The sequence below is a fragment of the Microcaecilia unicolor genome, chromosome 2 (assembly GCF_901765095.1).
Source record: "Microcaecilia unicolor chromosome 2, aMicUni1.1, whole genome shotgun sequence".
NCBI lineage: Eukaryota > Metazoa > Chordata > Amphibia > Gymnophiona > Siphonopidae > Microcaecilia > Microcaecilia unicolor.
Window position 1 is genome coordinate 70,083,443 of NC_044032.1, and position 17,480 is coordinate 70,100,922.

Here is a 17,480-nt window from a genome sequence, read left to right on the forward strand (position 1 = left end):
AGGGTCATGGGCGGAACAGGGGCGTTCCTAAAATTAATGCATGTTGTTATAGAATAACGGGGATATGCACCTAATGTAGGTGCACATAATTGCACCACGATTCAGTTGGTGCAAATAGCCATGCTTAAAGTTTGACACGATTCCTGCGCCTAACTATAAGTGTAGCTTACTGAATAGTGCTTTTTTCAGTTCCGTTTTTTTGGTGCCATACATAAAATTGAGCCCTATATGACATTCCCTAGATCAGATAGCAATGTTCATCTCCTGTTATCATAACACTGTAGTGTTACACTATGGAAACATTTCAACATTGTTAACTTTCAAGCTATTGTTATATAAATAATAATTATAGTCTTCATTTTAAGGCACCACCAAAACAATCTTTTTAACATAGGATAACAAAGAAATTTAAGAAAATAAATTACAAAAATACCGTGGATCAATTTGATATAGCAAAATTTTAACTGACAGGGATATATAAGTATTGATGCAGTAATTCACATTTCCTCCTTTGTCCCATCTTCTGCTATAAATACATTTTCACCGATGCACATCAAGTAAAGTTCCTTTTCAAATTTTGATAGATAGTATATTCACCATTTAGTAAAAGCTGAGCACAGCTTGCTATCCATCTCAGCATCAAGAAAACACTTCCCCCTCCTTCTTTCAAGCCTCCCAGACATAATCCCTGGTATTCCCACAGAGAAATAAAATAAAATTATAGAAATTTTTAAATATACCATATCCTAAGGGCCTAATGAAACCAATTCTGACTGCAGTGGAGTGAAAGAGTAACATAATGGTTTGAGCAGGGGACTCAGAACCAGAGGAATGTGGTTCAAATCACTTAACCTCCATTACCTCAGCTACAAACTTTTTTTTTTCTCTTCCTTCTTGTTTGGTTGTCTGGATGGCTTTCATTAACACTAAATAATTCTCTTCCAGTTCAGTAACAGGATGCAACATGTGAATTCCAGACCCCACCTCCCCTCTTGATTTTAACCCCCTTTCCCCCCAGTGTTCTTTGTAGTACTGCTGCCCTTGCCTTCACTACTTTCCCTTTTAACATCTGCTGCTCCATCCCTCCCCCACTGTTCCATGACTTCCATGGAATGCTATAAGCAATGAGCATTCAAATTACTGCCATGTTAAAATTGCAGAAGTAATCCTCAGCTCCTGACATTTCACACTACCTGTCAGTGCCTAAGTGCACTGGACCAGGAATTGACAGGAAGGGTGACATTAAAAAAACAAAACAAAAGCTGTCAGTAGTCTACATCAACCCTGATCTCCCTCCCCTCCCACCCGACTCGATAGGACCCAACCCAACACAACTCCATCCCCAGATATTAACAAAAGCTTTCCCTGATGTCAAATGGCACCCCCCACTCCCATGACATGCACCGCCACACCCCTCCCTCCCAAGGACCTGGTGTCTAGCAGAACCCCTCTCCAGACATGACCGGCTCTGGTACAAACACCTCCCCTCCAACAGGACCGGCCCGGTGGCCCCCATCCCTCCCTCCCAACTTTAAAGGGCCCTGGTGTCTAGTGGCACTCCTCCTTCCATACCCCCCCTCCAACTTAAAAAATAAACTGCTATGGTGTTTAGTGGCACATAGTAAGTATCCTAAAAACCATCTCAATTGTCACTCTTGAGGACCCTCAGTGAATATCAATCTAATAAAGAATTAATTTAATTTAATTCACACATTTCTATTCCACTTAGCCACAGCAACGGTTCAAGGTGGATTACAAAAGCATTGCATAGAACATCCAACGAAATCACATAAAACAGAAAACAAACCAGATGAGTCAAAATTATATAACAGAGAAAGACATGCAGCACTAATTAATGTTAAAATATGTTTTCAATGAGGGAGACAAGATGGCATTAGGAAGCAGACATGCAGAGTGGTGAGCTCCGTGAAGGCAAATGGTAGGAAAAATTAAGGAATGTCAGACTATGCTTAAGGATAAAAACATGGTCCATAAAACTCTGGAAACAGTGGAGAAATATAATAGGAGATTGAATTTGCAGTTTATTAGCTTTCTCAAATCTCTGTTAATATCGCCCATACATATAGCGAAAGAAATCCTTTTAGGAGATTCTTCAGATTTCTAAGGAAATTTCTAAGGACCAGAGCATTTAATGTACCAGTGGGAAGATCAGAAGCTGAAGGTGTGAACCAGAAGCAAGACGGTGAGTCCATGGACTTGACAGGTTTTTTAGAGAGCTCTTAATCTGTATTGTTTGTGAAATCTACCTTGATAGTAACATTTGCACTAGAGCCAGATAGAAATTGGATACGTTTATATTTTAATTTCAGTTTCCTTTTGTGATTGTATTGTAACAGTATTTCCTAATTTATCTAGGGCTACGCAAGCTAGATGGAAAGCCTTTTTGACAAAATGTCAGCAAGTTTAGCCTTAGGAGCTACGGGGTCCTTTTACAAAGGCATGCCAAAAAGTGGCCTGCAGTACTATGGGCGTGTGTATTGGATGCGCACTGGACCATTTCTCTATTGCATCTGGAAAAAAGGTTTTTGGGGGGTTGGGAAATGGACATGCGGCAAATGAAAACCAGCACACGTCTATTTATGGCTTCAGCTCTTAACATCACCTATTGACTTAGTGGTAAGGGCTCACACGTTATCCGCACGGTAACCGTCCAGCACACACCAACTGCCGATTACCGCTGGGAACACACCCACAGTATAAAATAGAAAATTATTTTCTACCACAGGTTTTCTGCATGTGCCAAACTCAGAATTACCTCCAGGCGTATATGCTAGCTGGGCGGTAATGCCGATTTGATGCGAGTTGTATGTGTGTAGGTCCTTACACGCCTTTCTGAAAGGGACCCAACACTTTTCTTACAGTTTCCTTAACATAGTAACATAGTAGATGACGGCAGAAAAAGACCTGCACGGTCCATCCAGTCTGCCCAACAAGATAAACTCACATGTGCTACTTTTTGTGTATACCTTACCTTGATTTGTACTTGTCCTTTTCCGGGCACAGACCTTATAAGTCTGTCCAGCACTATCCCCGCCTCCCAACCACCAGTCCCGCTTCCTACCACCGGTTCTGGCACAGACCGTATAAGTCTGCCCAGCACTATCCCCGCCTCCCAACCACCAGTCCCGCCTCCCACCACCGGCTCTGGCAGACTGTATAAGTCTGCCCAGCACCATCTCTGCCTCCCACCACCGTCTCTGCCACCCAATCTCGGCTAAGCTCCTTAGGATCCATTCCTTCTGAACAGGATTCCTTTATGTTTATCCCACGCATTTTGAATTCCGTTAAGTTTTTGTTTCCACCACCTCCTGCGGGAGGGCATTCCAAGCATCCACTACTCTCTCCGTGAAAAAATACTTCCTGACATTTTTCTTGAGTCTGCCCCCCTTCAATCTCATTTCATGTCCTCTCGTTCTACTGCCTTCGCATCTCCGGAAAAGGTTCCTTGTAAATGTTTCATTAAATTTCAGTCTCAGAATTTTGTGTTTAGGCCAATAACTATCTTTTCTCTTATAGGTATAGAAAAGATGCCTCATAATAGATGATGAACTCAACTACTTTTTTTTCTTTATTATTGACTGTTATAGGAATGATAATTTTTTTCCAGATAACATTTCAACTTTTCCTTTTCTTGTCTCTCCCATAGTAGTGGGTATCTCAATATATGTTACTAAAAAATGTTGCTTATGTTTAATTTTTCCTTGGCTTTAATATGTTTAGCAATTGATTCGTATCTCGTCTCAATCATTTTGCATGCATGAAATTGTTAATTTGAAAAAAATAACATTAAAAAAAACATGTTTTCAATAGCCACAACTTACGTGCCTGGTGAAACTGCACACTCTCATCTCTCCCTACATTCCTCCCTGTGAACTCCGCTCACTGGACAAATCTCTCTTGTAGTCCCCCTTCTCCTCCACTACTAACTCCAGGCTTTGTTCCTTTTCTCTCGTGGCACCTTATGCCTGGAATAGACTTCCTGGACCTATGCGTCTAGCTTCATCTCTACCTGTTTTCAAATCTATGCTGAAAACCCCACCTTTTCACTATTGCTTTTAGCTCCTAGCCAATACTCAATTGCCCTCCCCCTTGTCTCTTCCTTCCTTCTGACCTTTACTTCCCTCACCCGTAACTGTCTCGTCTGTCTGTATTATTTAGATTGTAAGCTCTTTTGAGCAGGGACTGTCTCTATGTCAGGTGTTCAGCGCTGTGTGCGTCTGGTAGCGCTATACAAATGCTAATAATAATAATTTTCTCATCACAAGTCAAGCAGCAAATACTTTAATAACTCTGGATCAATCCCATCTAAGCATAATTTTTTAGAAGAATGCAGTTGAAAACTACCAACAGAAAGGAGAGTTTCTTTACACTGATTGACTGAATGTAGTTTTCAGGTTGGAATATACCAGGTTATCCAAAGATTCTGATAACCAGGGACCAAACCATGTAATACCTTAAATATATAAATTAGGAGTTTGAATGAACCCCACTTAGCCTTGATGGGCAACCAATGAAGGGGAAACAAGTAAAGGGTTGCTCTATCCCATCTAGATCCTCTATATATCAACTTTGCAGCAACACTGGTTTCAGCTTTTGGCCATTGCTATTTATATTGTACCCACACTTGGTAATACAGCCTTTTCTATGTTCGTCCAATGCTTCCTAAACAAATGAGACTTCAGCAGTGCTTCTGGAGCATTCACAAAATCGAGTACAAGGCAGTTAAATAAGATAGAGAAACACCACCAACTCTTCTCCTGAGACATGGGAAACTATTAAGCATCCTTCTGATGCATCAGATAGAAATATTTTCAGAATAAAAACATAATTAGAAATGCTATCACATGATAGAGGTCTGCCATACTCTTAATGTCTGACTTGAGATGTAAAAGAATAAAAACAAATGGAGGTGCTAGGCTTCACATGGTTTAAAGGAAAAGTTCTTTGAGGAAAAGTCTATACTCTGCTATTGAGACAGACTCAACCTGTAGTTAAACTCTGGAATTCGTTGCCAGAGAACGTGGTAAAGGCGGTTAGCTTAGCGGAGTTTAAAAAAAAGGTTTGGATGGCTTCCTAAAGGAAAAGTCCACAGACCGTTATTAAATGGACTTGGGGAAAATCCACTATTTCTGGGATAAGCAGTATAAAATGATTTGTACATTTTTGGGATCTTGCCGGGTATTTGTGACCTGGATTGGCCACTGTTGGAAACAGGATGCTGGGCTCGATGGACCTTTGGTCTTTCCCAGTGTGACAATACTTATGTACTTATGCCACTGCTTGCCCTGGGATTGGTAGCAGGGAATGTTGCTACTATTTGGGTTTCTGCCAGGTACTTGTGACCTAGATTGGCAACTGTTGGAAACAGGATACTAGGCTAGATGGACCATTGGTCTGACCCACTATGGCTATTCTTATGTTCTTAAATGTTGGTCTGAGATTACAGAGAGAGGTCTTTTGATTCTAAATAAAATACATATCTCACGTACTCCAACCAATGGGCCCTTTTTACAAAGTGGTGCTACCGATTAGTGTGCACTGAATGCGAAGAAGCCCATGGGAATTGAATACAAGACCTCCCATGCATCCAGTTTCTCCTTTTTGGGCAGCCAGCTTTGGAACGCTCTACCAAGATCCCTCTGAACAATTAACAACTATCTACCCTTTAGAAAAATGTTGAAGACCCATCTCTTCAAGCAAGCTTACCATAATGACCAGAATTAACCTTATAAGCCCACCTGCACAACTTCTGTTTTTGACGATGATTAAATCTTAGACCATGTCTCCCAACCTCCTTCATGCTCATCCCCCAGTCTTCTTTTCTTCATCTTCCCTACACCATACCCCCCCCCCAGTCTCTTTTTCCTTTTGCTCATCCTATCTTTGTTCACCTTTCCATGTTAAATTCACATGTTCTTAAGACCTTATTATTACTATGTTTACTATAGCTTGTAATATTTCTCCTTACAAGACTTTGTTATTCTATTTACTATGTAAGCCGCATTGAACCTGCTATGTGTGGGAAAGCGCGGGGTACAAATGTAATAAATAAATAAATGGGCTTCTTCTTCGCATTCCGTGCACGCTAATCGGTAGCACCACTTTGTAAAAAGAGCCCATTGGTTGTACCCAATTTCTGCAAGTTATCTATTTTCATAAAACAAACAGAATCAAAACTGTTCATGTTAGATCTATGTTTTCACAATTTTTTAAACTAAAAAAAAAATAATAATTTTCAACTACTTTACTAAAATGTTCCAAATTTTCTGTATTCCTTTTTTTTTTTAATTTTCTTTTTAATGCAATTTAAAATTACATTCAGAAGACACAAAAACTCATGCAAAATCATGAATGAGAAGAAATACACCAAAATGACATACACGCATTTTCTACATTCTAATATACTACACGCCACTGTTCTCACCTATGATTTCTCATCACTGACACTCTCGCCAGTTATTTCAAATACTTTTCCTACAAATATGCCTTCTCTTTACATAAACAAATATGAACATACCCCCATCCCCAGGGAAAACTGAAAATACAATTCAGTACATAATATCTGTGCTTTTTCCGTTTGGGCACATTTTGTTAGCAGTTAGCTTTACTCTTTTAGGATTTTGCCAGATACTTGTAACCTGGATTGCCCACTGTTGGAAACAGGATACTGGATTTGATGGACCTTCAGTCTGTCCAAGTAGACAATGCTTGTTCTTATGTAACAATAAAGATATTTTGAATGAATGAATGAAGTCAGAATGATGGCTCTTTAAAGATGTTTTTGGGAGTGAACAATCTTGAGAAGGAAGCCATAACAGTAATTTGATTGGCAGGAGGAGGATGAAAACCCTACTGGTTTGACCCTTGAAGGAGAGTGGAAATACTAGCCTGCTGACCACTGAAGCAGTTTTTTTGAAATTTGACCAGGGTAGGTTCATTTTGACTGCTGTAGCATCTGCCTGGAGCCTGTCCAGTGCTTCACATTGTTGTCATAAAGACTTGGATGGTTTGGAATGCTGTAAGTACTCTTGTTAAGCTCTTGCTGTCATCTCTGAAAGCACCTGCCCATTGGTTGAGGTTATTGTCATTTTACTTTTACTACACAACATCTAGCATAATGGGACTAATATAGTGGTTCCCAAACCTGGTCCTGGAGGCACCCCAGCCAGTCATGTTTTCAGGATACCCACAGTGAATATTCATGAGAGAAATTTGCATGCAGTGGAGATAGTGCATGCAGATCTCTCTCATGAATATTCATTTTGGGTATCCTGAAAACATGACTGGCTGGGGTGCCTCCAGGACCAGATTTGGGAACCACTGGACTAATGAATAACAGATCTAACTATCTTCCGAAGGCTACTGAAAACAGATCTGTTCAAGAAGGCATACCACAAACATCCATCTTAAATACTAAATAATAAGTCTATATACGACCTAGACACAACCAAAATCTTATCACGTGACTGATTAACCTCTTTGCTATTAGTGAACAAGCACTATCACTTCTATCCTTATGTCGAACATGGTCTCTCCATAGTCGATGACACACTGTATGTTATAATCCAATCATCACTCAGGAACCTTCATGCAATACCATAATGTATTCTTCTCTACCATGTATGTATGCACATGGTATATATATATACCATGAACTGTTCCATGTATGTTATGTTCCATCTATGTTACCATGTATGTATGCACCTTAACGCAACACCATTTGTAATTCTGTTACCCGGAAATGGCAACCGCCATTACAGCATATGTAAGACACATTGAACCTGCAAATTGGTGGGCAAATGTGGGATACAAATGCTACAAATAAATAAATAAATAAATAGGGAACCATATTAAACTGCTTTTTACTGACTGCTGTTGGAGCTCCATTTTCTGTTGGTCCCTATTCCCTCCCTGTCTTGATTATTCATAGGGAACATTTGTTTGGATTCTCTTTTCTAAATTATTTTCATGTTAAAATAATAAAGCTAGAAATCAATTTCAGTACGTAAACTGTGTTTTCTACAATAGATTCTCCTATTCAGCACAGGCTCCTATTTAACAAACATAGCCTGAGGGGTTTGATTTAAGTTCCAGGAAAAAGCAGGGCAAAAGAAAGTGCAGTTTCCTGCCATAACTGGTGAATCTTTTACCCAGAGACAAAATGTCTTGCAAAAACGAAGGAAAAACAAACAAGGGGGGGGGGGGGGGCGAAAAAACACACAATGGAAAACTTGTGCACAAAGCCCTACGAAACAGTTGCCTAAAGCTGCTAAATGTAAGAACTGGATAAAGATTCGCTGATGACCTTCACATAAATTACTGCTTGCCGATATATTTTGTGGCATTTTTCCTTTTCATAAAGTTCAGGACGCTTAACCCTCAGGCAAAATATGCACCATTTTAAAACAGTGAAAGTCAATTGACTCGTAGGCTTTTTGCTCAAAATGAAAAATATGGTTCAGCCTCATTTTGAAATCCAGATACTCAAAAAATAATAGCAGTTAGCACATGCTAATTTCCCCACTAAGAGGAATTTTATAAGGAGGGGAGGCTAGATTTAAGCACTAGGAAAGTGACTGTTTGCAGCCTATTCCTATAAAGAAAAGGACATGCTTTCTTCATAGAATATTAGAGTAGGGCTATCGTAGTGGTGTACAGTGGGGGACAGTGTGTTTTGGGTGGGTTTTAGAGGGTTCAAGTGACAAGATAAAGGGAGCAAAGGTGAGATGTGCACCTGGGAGCATTTTCATGGCGTGTACAAAAGTGTCCTCTAGGGTGCCCCATTGCTCTCCTGAGATGTCTGGGGGATTAGTCTACTAAAAATGCTGGCTCCTTCTACATCCCAGTGGCATACAAACAGAAAAAAGGACTATATGGTCAGTTTTCCAAAAGCTCAGTAGTAAAGAGTGTCAAGGGTCTGTTCTGGGATCTTTACTGTTTGCCATATTCATAAATGATCTGGAGAAAAGAGTGAAGTAATCAACTGTGCAGACCACACAAAAAGTCATTAAAGCAGCAGAGGGTTGTGAGCAATTGTAGAAGGATCTGGTGAGCCTACATAAAGAAAAATAAGGAAACCACAGATAAATAACGCAATGTGCTGAATTAGGGTTTCATCACCCAAGATAAAGATTTCAGAGTCACTGTGACAATACATTGAAATGTTCAGCCCAGCATTCCCACGGCTACCACAAAAAAAACAACCGAATGCTAGGATTTATTCAAAAGGAACAGAGAACAAAACCAAGAATGTCATTACGTCTCTGTACGGGTCCATGGTGAAACATACCTCAAGTAGTTTACAGTTTATTTCATTTTACTATACTGCCATTACTGCTAGAACAGGACACAGTAGTGTACATTCTCTAGACATAGAAAAAGAGCAAACTCTCACACATCACACAATAAAAGAAATCAAACAAGCCAAACAAATATATCCCAAGCAACCCAAAGTACCAAAGCACAGTATCTGTGCAGTTCTGGTTGTCACATTAAAAAAAAAAAAAAAAAGAAGGCTATACTGCAAGAAAGTTCAGAGAAGGATAACAAAAATGATAGAGGATGGTACATTTCTCTTACAAAGGAAGGCTAAACAGGTTAGGGCTCTTTAGCTTGCACAAGCAGGGTGAGTAGAGTGTGACCCTTTATTTGTGCAATGGTAGAACAAGATTCTTAAGGCATCTTTTGCTAAGGCGCGCTCACATTTTTAGCGTGAGTGCTAAACGTTAGAGACGCCCATAGGAATGCATTAGCATAGGGCCGCCAAGAGACTGAGCCGGGTGATTTTTGTTTTTGTTTTTTGTATTGTACTAATGTCTGTATGTTTCATCATCTCTGCTGACTTTTCATATGTTTGTGACATCATTACCTTTTTACATTTCTCTTTAAAAATGGCGCCTTTTTGGCGCGTGTCTGAGTCACCCTGTGCCTTAATACAATAATGTCCAGCCTGTGCAAATTTGAAAGTAAATATGCAGTTGTTTGTTGTAGTAGCCATAATAAATGTTTTGCATATATATTTCATTGATTTTCTGAGTGTCTGTTCTGTTATAGAGTGGTTTGTGACCCATTTAATAACCCAGTGTTGCATAATACGCTTAGCGAGTTGTGCATGTAAATTCTAATCAGTGCTAATTAGTACTTATTAAGTTATCAGCGCTCATTAGCTTGTTAAGCTAAACGCATTGTTATAGAATCCACTTGGATTTGGGCACGGATCTCTAGGTTTGTACCTTAAGATGCTATAAGAGACCCTATGCCTTTGTTGTATATTTGTTTTGATGTCTTCTCTCCCCCTGGTTTGCTATAGTAGAAAAAATGTTTTTAGAAGTGTTCTATAGTTTTAGTACTTTTCAACTCCTAGGTTAACTGTCCTTCCTACTTTTGCTTTGGGTATTAAATGATTTTGCAGCAGCTCCTCTTCCACCTCATTAATTCTTTATTTGCCTGCATTACTGTGTGCTGCTATCTGTGGTTACTCCCATAATGTATATTTATTTATTTGTTACATTTATATCCCACATTTTCCCACCTATTTGCATGCTCAATGTGGCTTACATAGTACCGTGAAGGCGTTCGCCAAGTCCGGTAAAGAAACAAATACAGGTGGTATTGTGGTTGAATAAGGTACATGTGTTTCAGTTACAATGGGGATCAAGGAGAGGAAAGTTTATATAGTACTACTACTACTACTTATCATTTCTATAGCGCTACTAGACGTACGCAGCGCTGTACACTTGAACATGAACAGACAGTCCCTGCTCGACAGAGCTTACAATCTAATTAGTGTCCATTACAAGCTTTGGTTATGCTGTGTTGCAGAGTGTAGGTATTTATGTTGGGTCGGTTGGGTATGCCTTTTTGAACAGGTTGGTTCTGAATGATTTCCTGAAGTTTAGATGGTTGTAGGTTGTTTTCACAGCTTTTGGCAATGCGTTCCATAGTTGTGTGCTTTTATAGGAGAAGCTGGATGCATAGGTTGCTTTGTATTTAAGTCCTTTGCAGTTTGGATAGTGGAGATTTAGGCATGTTCGAGATGATCTGTTTCTGATTGGTAGGTCTATAAGTTCTGTCATGTATCCTGGGACTTGGCCGTAGATGATTCTATGGACCAGGGTGCAGATTTTGAAAGTAATACATTCTTTGATTGGCAGCCAATGCAGCTGGCTTTGTACTATTTGCATTTTATTTTTCAGAACAACATATAAAGATGCAAATAGTACAAAGATTTCTCCGAGATAAACTTTAAGACCCAAAATGTCTAATACAAAACAGCACCTCTGGGTTATTTATTTGTGGCATTTATATCCCACATTATCCCAAACAAGTTTGAGTTCAATGTGGCTTACAATAAACAGTATAGGATAACACATAAGAAAGTAATTTGTTGTAAGAAACCAATTTTACAAGACAATATCATAAACATACTGAGATAGCAATGGATGATTAACATTTAGAAAATCTATTATGAATGATAAATTGTACATGAAGCAAAGAGAACGTTAATGGTAAATAGAGTAATAACCAATTCAGGTAATACTTAAAATATAGTTAATTATCTCATTTTATTATTTCAAATCTACGTGTCTTACACTCAGGTCTTTTTCCATGTGCTACACAATATTACTTCATGTGTGCATACCATTGAAAATTGGATTCTGAATAATCGTTTAAAACTAAATTCCAAGAAAACCAATTTTTTGTGGTTGGGTCAATCAGACTCCATTGAATTATGTCAACATTTTTCAATTGGTACTATTGTTTTTGCACTAGATTCATGCTTGAGAATCTTGGGAGTAGATGTGGATTGTTGTAAGGACATTATCTAACCAAGTTAAATCTTTGATTAGTAAGACTTTCTATATGTTAAAAAAACTTAGATCGATACAAAAATACTTTCAGCCTGAAAAATTTAGACTGTTGGTATAGTCTTTGGTTTTGTCCAGATTAGATTATTGTGATGTTATTTACATAAGCTGTTCTAAATCATTAATTGGTCGTTTACAACTTGTGCAGAACACAGTTGCCAGATTGATATTGTTCAGACTCTGTTTCCCCATTGCTTAAGAAATTACACTGGTTGTCTATTAATGCTAGAGTTCAATTCAAACTGTGTACTCTAGAATTTTGGATTTTATCTGGTGAAGCACCATTATATTTAGTGGACTGGATATTCCTTCTTTCCACTAGCAATGGTAGCAAGACTCATAATCAATTGTTATTTCACTTTCCATCATTTAAACAGGCCAGAGTCTAAATATGTTTAATTCTTCTATATATTACCAGGTTGCATATGTTTGGAATTCATTGCCTTTATCAATCCATCATATATCAAATTATCTTATATTTCATAAGACTCATTTATTTGTAAAACATTTTCAATGATAACACAAATTATGTAATTATATATTACTGTTAATTCTGAGAAACTGATCCTGTGATCTTGCCATGTGATCCGCATAGAACTAGTAATGGTAATTGCGGAATATAAGAATCGTGTAACATAACTACACTACTCTTATTCTAGCAGTTTCTCTCTGTATATATCAACCTTTAATAAGCTTTGTAACTGAGTGCAGTATGCAAGTGTTGTCACACTGGGAAAGACTAAAAGTCCTTCAAGCCTAGCATCCTGTTTCCAACAGTGGCCAATCCAGGTCACAAATACCTGGCAAGATCCCAAAAAAGTTCAATACATTTTATGCTGCTTATCTCAGAAATAAGCAGTGGATTTTCCCCAAGTCATTTTAATAATGGTCTATGGACTTTTCCTTTAGGAAGCCATCCAAACCTTTTTTAAACCCAGCTAAGCTAACCGCCTTTACCACATTCTATGGATGAACAGTGAAATAATATGTCATTCTTGACTCTATATAGTCTGACAAGAATATAGATTTTTAAAACTAATTATTGAAAGGGGTTTTTTTGTGAGTGAATTTAATGCATACAAAAGGTGCCAACTCTACATTTTTGAACAGAACAGGTACAACATAAGCCTCAGCAGTACAACTTTTCACAGTAAAACAGTAAATGCCAGCAGATAAAGACCCGCATGGTCCATTCAGCCTATGCAACGTACTGCTCTGCCAATGTTCCTCAACCCTGCTCTGGAGGGACCAGCTTGGTGGGTGAGAGGGAAATTCTGCCATGTTTGTGATACCTTTGGTTTATCTGCTGTTTTTTACCAGTCATACTGCCAGTTAGTGCCAAAAATTAATGTTGTTGCCTGCCCCACAGAAACAACACTGAGACCTGCTATTCATCTAACATGGATTTGTACTACTGACCATGAAGTTAAAAAAAAAAAGGCTTTATAACCCTATGACAATTTCCAGAAGCTACATTTAACCTAATACAAAATCTTGATAATTGATTAAACAGCTCTTTGAGATTGAACTGTAATTGTTTAAAAAAGATAATATACCATTATTTTAAAAATCATCATATTTATATAACCCCCAAGCAGCAGAGTTTTCTTTGTGTACTTTAGACTGAAGGTGAGGAATCCCTCCATCCCTTAGCATCATTTGATGTTGCAGTTAAATGGACTAAAATGACGACCTTGTTTCCCTATCAGTATTTGAAACCAGAAACCAGACCAAACAGCTTGTGCAGATGTTATTGACCAAATACAAGACAGTCTCCTATACCACCCTTCGCTAAAACTGGAGCGTTGCCCTAGAAAAAGAAAACTATACAGACGAGCCACTCAAAACAAAACTTACCTTATTAAGATAAGTCTGAAAAGCCTTAACATGGTTCCTACCAGATACCTTATTACCAAGAGAAACCAAAAATTCTAACAAAGTATTTAAAAACCTCAATACTCACAAGAGAAAGAGTAAATGACCGACCAACCACTGGAAGGCATTTAAGAAACGCAAAGTTGCACTCAATAGATCAAGAGATGAGACCCATAAGGAGTAAGATGAGTTGCATTTCAGTAGGATATGTTACACACTTTCTTGCAGAAACACCAGGCAGTCTTTTTTTCTAAGCGAGGGTAAGTACATAAGTATTGCCATACTGGGAAAGACCAAAAGGTCCATCAAGCCCTGGCAAGATCCCCAAAAAGTACAAAATATTTATACTGCTTATCCCAGAAATAGTGGATTTTCCCCAAGTCCATTCAATAACGGTCTATGGACTTTTCCTTTAGGAAGCCGGCCAAACTTTTTTAAAACTCCGCTAAGCTAACTGCCCTTACCACATTCTCTGGCATTGTGTGCTTACTGTGTGGGAAAATTCACTACCGTGGGGCGTGCTCAGGCTTCCCATGGTAGTTTTGGCATCTGTGCACGTGTTTGGGGCGGAGAATAGGCATGGCCAGCGCTCATCGGTTAGCACAGTTACATTGCCATGCACCAACCAATTAGCGCATGGTTAGCACTGGAGTCCTTACTGCCTAGTAAGTAGATCATGGTAAGAGCCCCTGCTCTAATGGCCAGTGCTAATTGGAAAATCAGTACGTGGCCATCAACTGAAGCAATGAAAAATTGGCCATTTTACAGACACTAAAAGTGGCCTCAGTGTGCGGGGAAACCCAAGCATTTGTCACAGTGGAGGCCATCTTTTACAGCAGCTTAGTAAAAGGTCCACTAAATATGATGAATTCCCCACAGACAAAATCAGTATCACACACTAAGCCCCAAAGAGGCTATAGTTAAGGCTTTTATTGGGATTCTTTTAATTTTATTAATTTTTGCAACTGTTCATGGATAATAGTTAAGTGGTGGTTTGGGCTGCTGTTCTCTTAATCAATCAAGGTTATCAATAGAAATAACATAAAACATAGAAAAGAGAATAAGATGATACCTTTTTTTAATGGACTAACAGTACATTTTTTGATTAGCTTTGGAAGGTAACCCTTCTTCGGATCCGAAATCAGTCTTTTTTTTTTTTTTAGTTTAATTTCTTTTATTGGTTTTCGATACAAATATAAGCAAGAGCTCACAACATAGCAACCACCAACATTTTACAAAGTATGGCAATACTGGAGCTCACCTTTAAGAAGTACATATCTATATCTAGGTTCAGATTAAGTGAAGAAAAGAGAGACGTAGGAAAGAGGAAAAGAAGAGGGAAATGGGGGTGGGGGTGGGCTGGAGGATACAAATCAAAGTATAAAGCATGCATAGGCCATAAAATATATCTAATTTAGTGCTTATCGCTGTACAGTGTCAAAATAAGATACAAGTGGTAGCCATTTTTCCCTATATGAAGCAAAGCGAGAAGATTTATTTGCAAGGTGTAATTCGTATTTGTAAATTTGGAGCAATAAGTTCCACCATTCCTGGTAGGTGGCTTGGAGTAAGGACTTCCAATGTGAGACGATTACCTTCAATGCTAAAGATACCGTGGTGCTGTGGGTTAGCAAACTCTTGTAGCACTGATCCCTGAGAATCACAAATTGATAAGTGATTGAGCCAGGGAGGTGAAAAATGTCGATTAAGAAACCTCCTAGGACATGCTACCCATGTACGAACTAACAATATTTGGACTTTATTTTCACAAATGCATTAAAACAAATATTTGACTAGTTGGCCCTGATGCTTACCTATCTAGTGCTATGTACTTAATTTTGTACAGTTTTGAAATTCAAAGGAGCATATTGCACTAATGATGTTGTTTACTGGCGCCTCCTGATTCATCAAGGCTGTTCTCCTGCTCTGTGCCTATGAGGAAAAATGCTCAGTGAATCTGGCCTTTAAGTCAACAGGAGGCATTTAAATACCACAACAAGCTCCCAAGCTTGAGAAGTGCTACAGTACAGGCTTTGCTGACCTCTCAAGGCAGAATAATCCTTCCTTGGGAAATGCATACGAATCTGGAGTTACCAAATTTATCTAGATAGGTCTGATATACAGATTTTACAGATATTTAAAGATTCTCTCCCATAGCCAGGAAAAAAAAGTTTCTATACTTGGCTTTAGCACAATTATAGTCAAACTTGAATTACTGAACAATTCGAAAAGAAGGTTTTGTCTGAAGCATTTTTACAGAACGAGTGCCTGAGTCTTCCTCATCTCCACCTCTGGAAAACTACTTACTCGTGTTTTACCCCTGACATTTTAGTAATCCATTGAACCAACAGGAATTTTACATGGCATAAAATGGGAACATGATCTATCTGTATCTCTAAACAGAGCCATAAAAGATAGAGACACATATGAATACATTGATATCGATGAATATACCGTACATACTTCAGTATTTACACATTGTAATTTCTTATGACAGAATTCACGCAGTTTCTCATCATTTCCCGTACATCATGGGTGCGCTGCTGTACTGGTGGTACATAACATACTGTATTTACCGATGTATAAATCATTTTGATTAGAACTGCTTTGCCTTATACATCCAGGTTGCTTTAGGTACACAAACACGGGTTTCGCACGAACAAAGGTTATTGTATACAGCAGCATCTGTTTCTCGAAGCTATTTTTAGGTCTGTTGAATAAGAGCGACTACTCGTAAGGAGCAAGCCTTGGGCTCGGATTAATACACATACTGAGCAGCTCATTTACAGCCTTGCCTCCTCTGGTCCGAGTCTGAATCTCCGTCTATCGCTCTTCTGCTTAAAATGCGGAATGCACAAAACCTGCACGCCTATCCCGTGTGCTCTACACTGTGATTGCAAAAAGCAGGTAAATATGGCTCTGGAACACGTTTGACACGGTACTCACTTTTTCCTGCTCTGGCAAGGACTTCCGAGATCCATAACAAGTCCGGAGCGATTCCTGCCGCTCAGGCACATGAGAAGCCCGCATCTAACACGCCCCGACACGGAGATGTATTAATCCCGCAGGGAACGAGAGAAATTAGGGACACGAGAGACGACGAAAGAGAACGTGAAAGGTTTTCCCCCCCCCCTCGCTGGCAGTGACACAGCCTCTGTGCTCGGCGAGAGAGTTAAAACTACAGGAACAGCCTCCCTGCCGGGGGAGGAGTCGGGATTGCAACGTTTATGTTCCAAGCTTCAGGGCGAAATTGATTGTGTTCAGCCTGCAAAATGTCTGGAGCCTGCAAGTTTTCTAAGGTTAGGAGCCTATCACAGGGTGCAAGACGTTACAAAAGAAACAATGAGAGAAGAAGCAATTAGACATCCTTCAGCAATCTGCTAGACATTAGAGTACACAGCAAAAGACTCCATTTTATGTCCTGAAGAAGGGTTTTCCTGCGGTTTTTTTCCCCAATGTTTTAGGAAACCAATACAGTGTACGTGCATCTTTTGGAAGCAGAAGAGGGTAGTAAGTGTACAATGCTCCTAACTGGGTGGGGGGGGGGGGGGGGGGGGGGGGGGGGGGGGGGGGGGGGGGGGGGGGGAAAGAAGGGGGGAGAAGTGGCAAATCTGACTCAGACCTCCTACTCCTTTGCTACCAAGTCTAAATAAAATTAAGTCAGGACTGAATACTTTGTGGGGATAATTTGATAAAGGTTTTTTTTTCAGCAGAGGA

General features: G+C 39.3%; 1 protein-coding gene across 3 annotated transcripts in view; it reads right to left on the bottom strand.

The window, feature by feature from the left end:
* The window catches only part of PRLR (prolactin receptor), a 291,254-nt gene extending 274,341 nt beyond the window's left edge, over positions 1–16,913 (bottom strand). For all 3 annotated transcript variants that reach the window (XM_030193031.1, XM_030193029.1, XM_030193030.1), the window contains exon 1: positions 16,710–16,913. The gene's annotated coding sequence lies outside the window, so the exon portion shown is untranslated. The remainder of the gene's footprint in view (positions 1–16,709) is intronic.
* Positions 16,914–17,480: the final 567 nt, after the last annotated feature.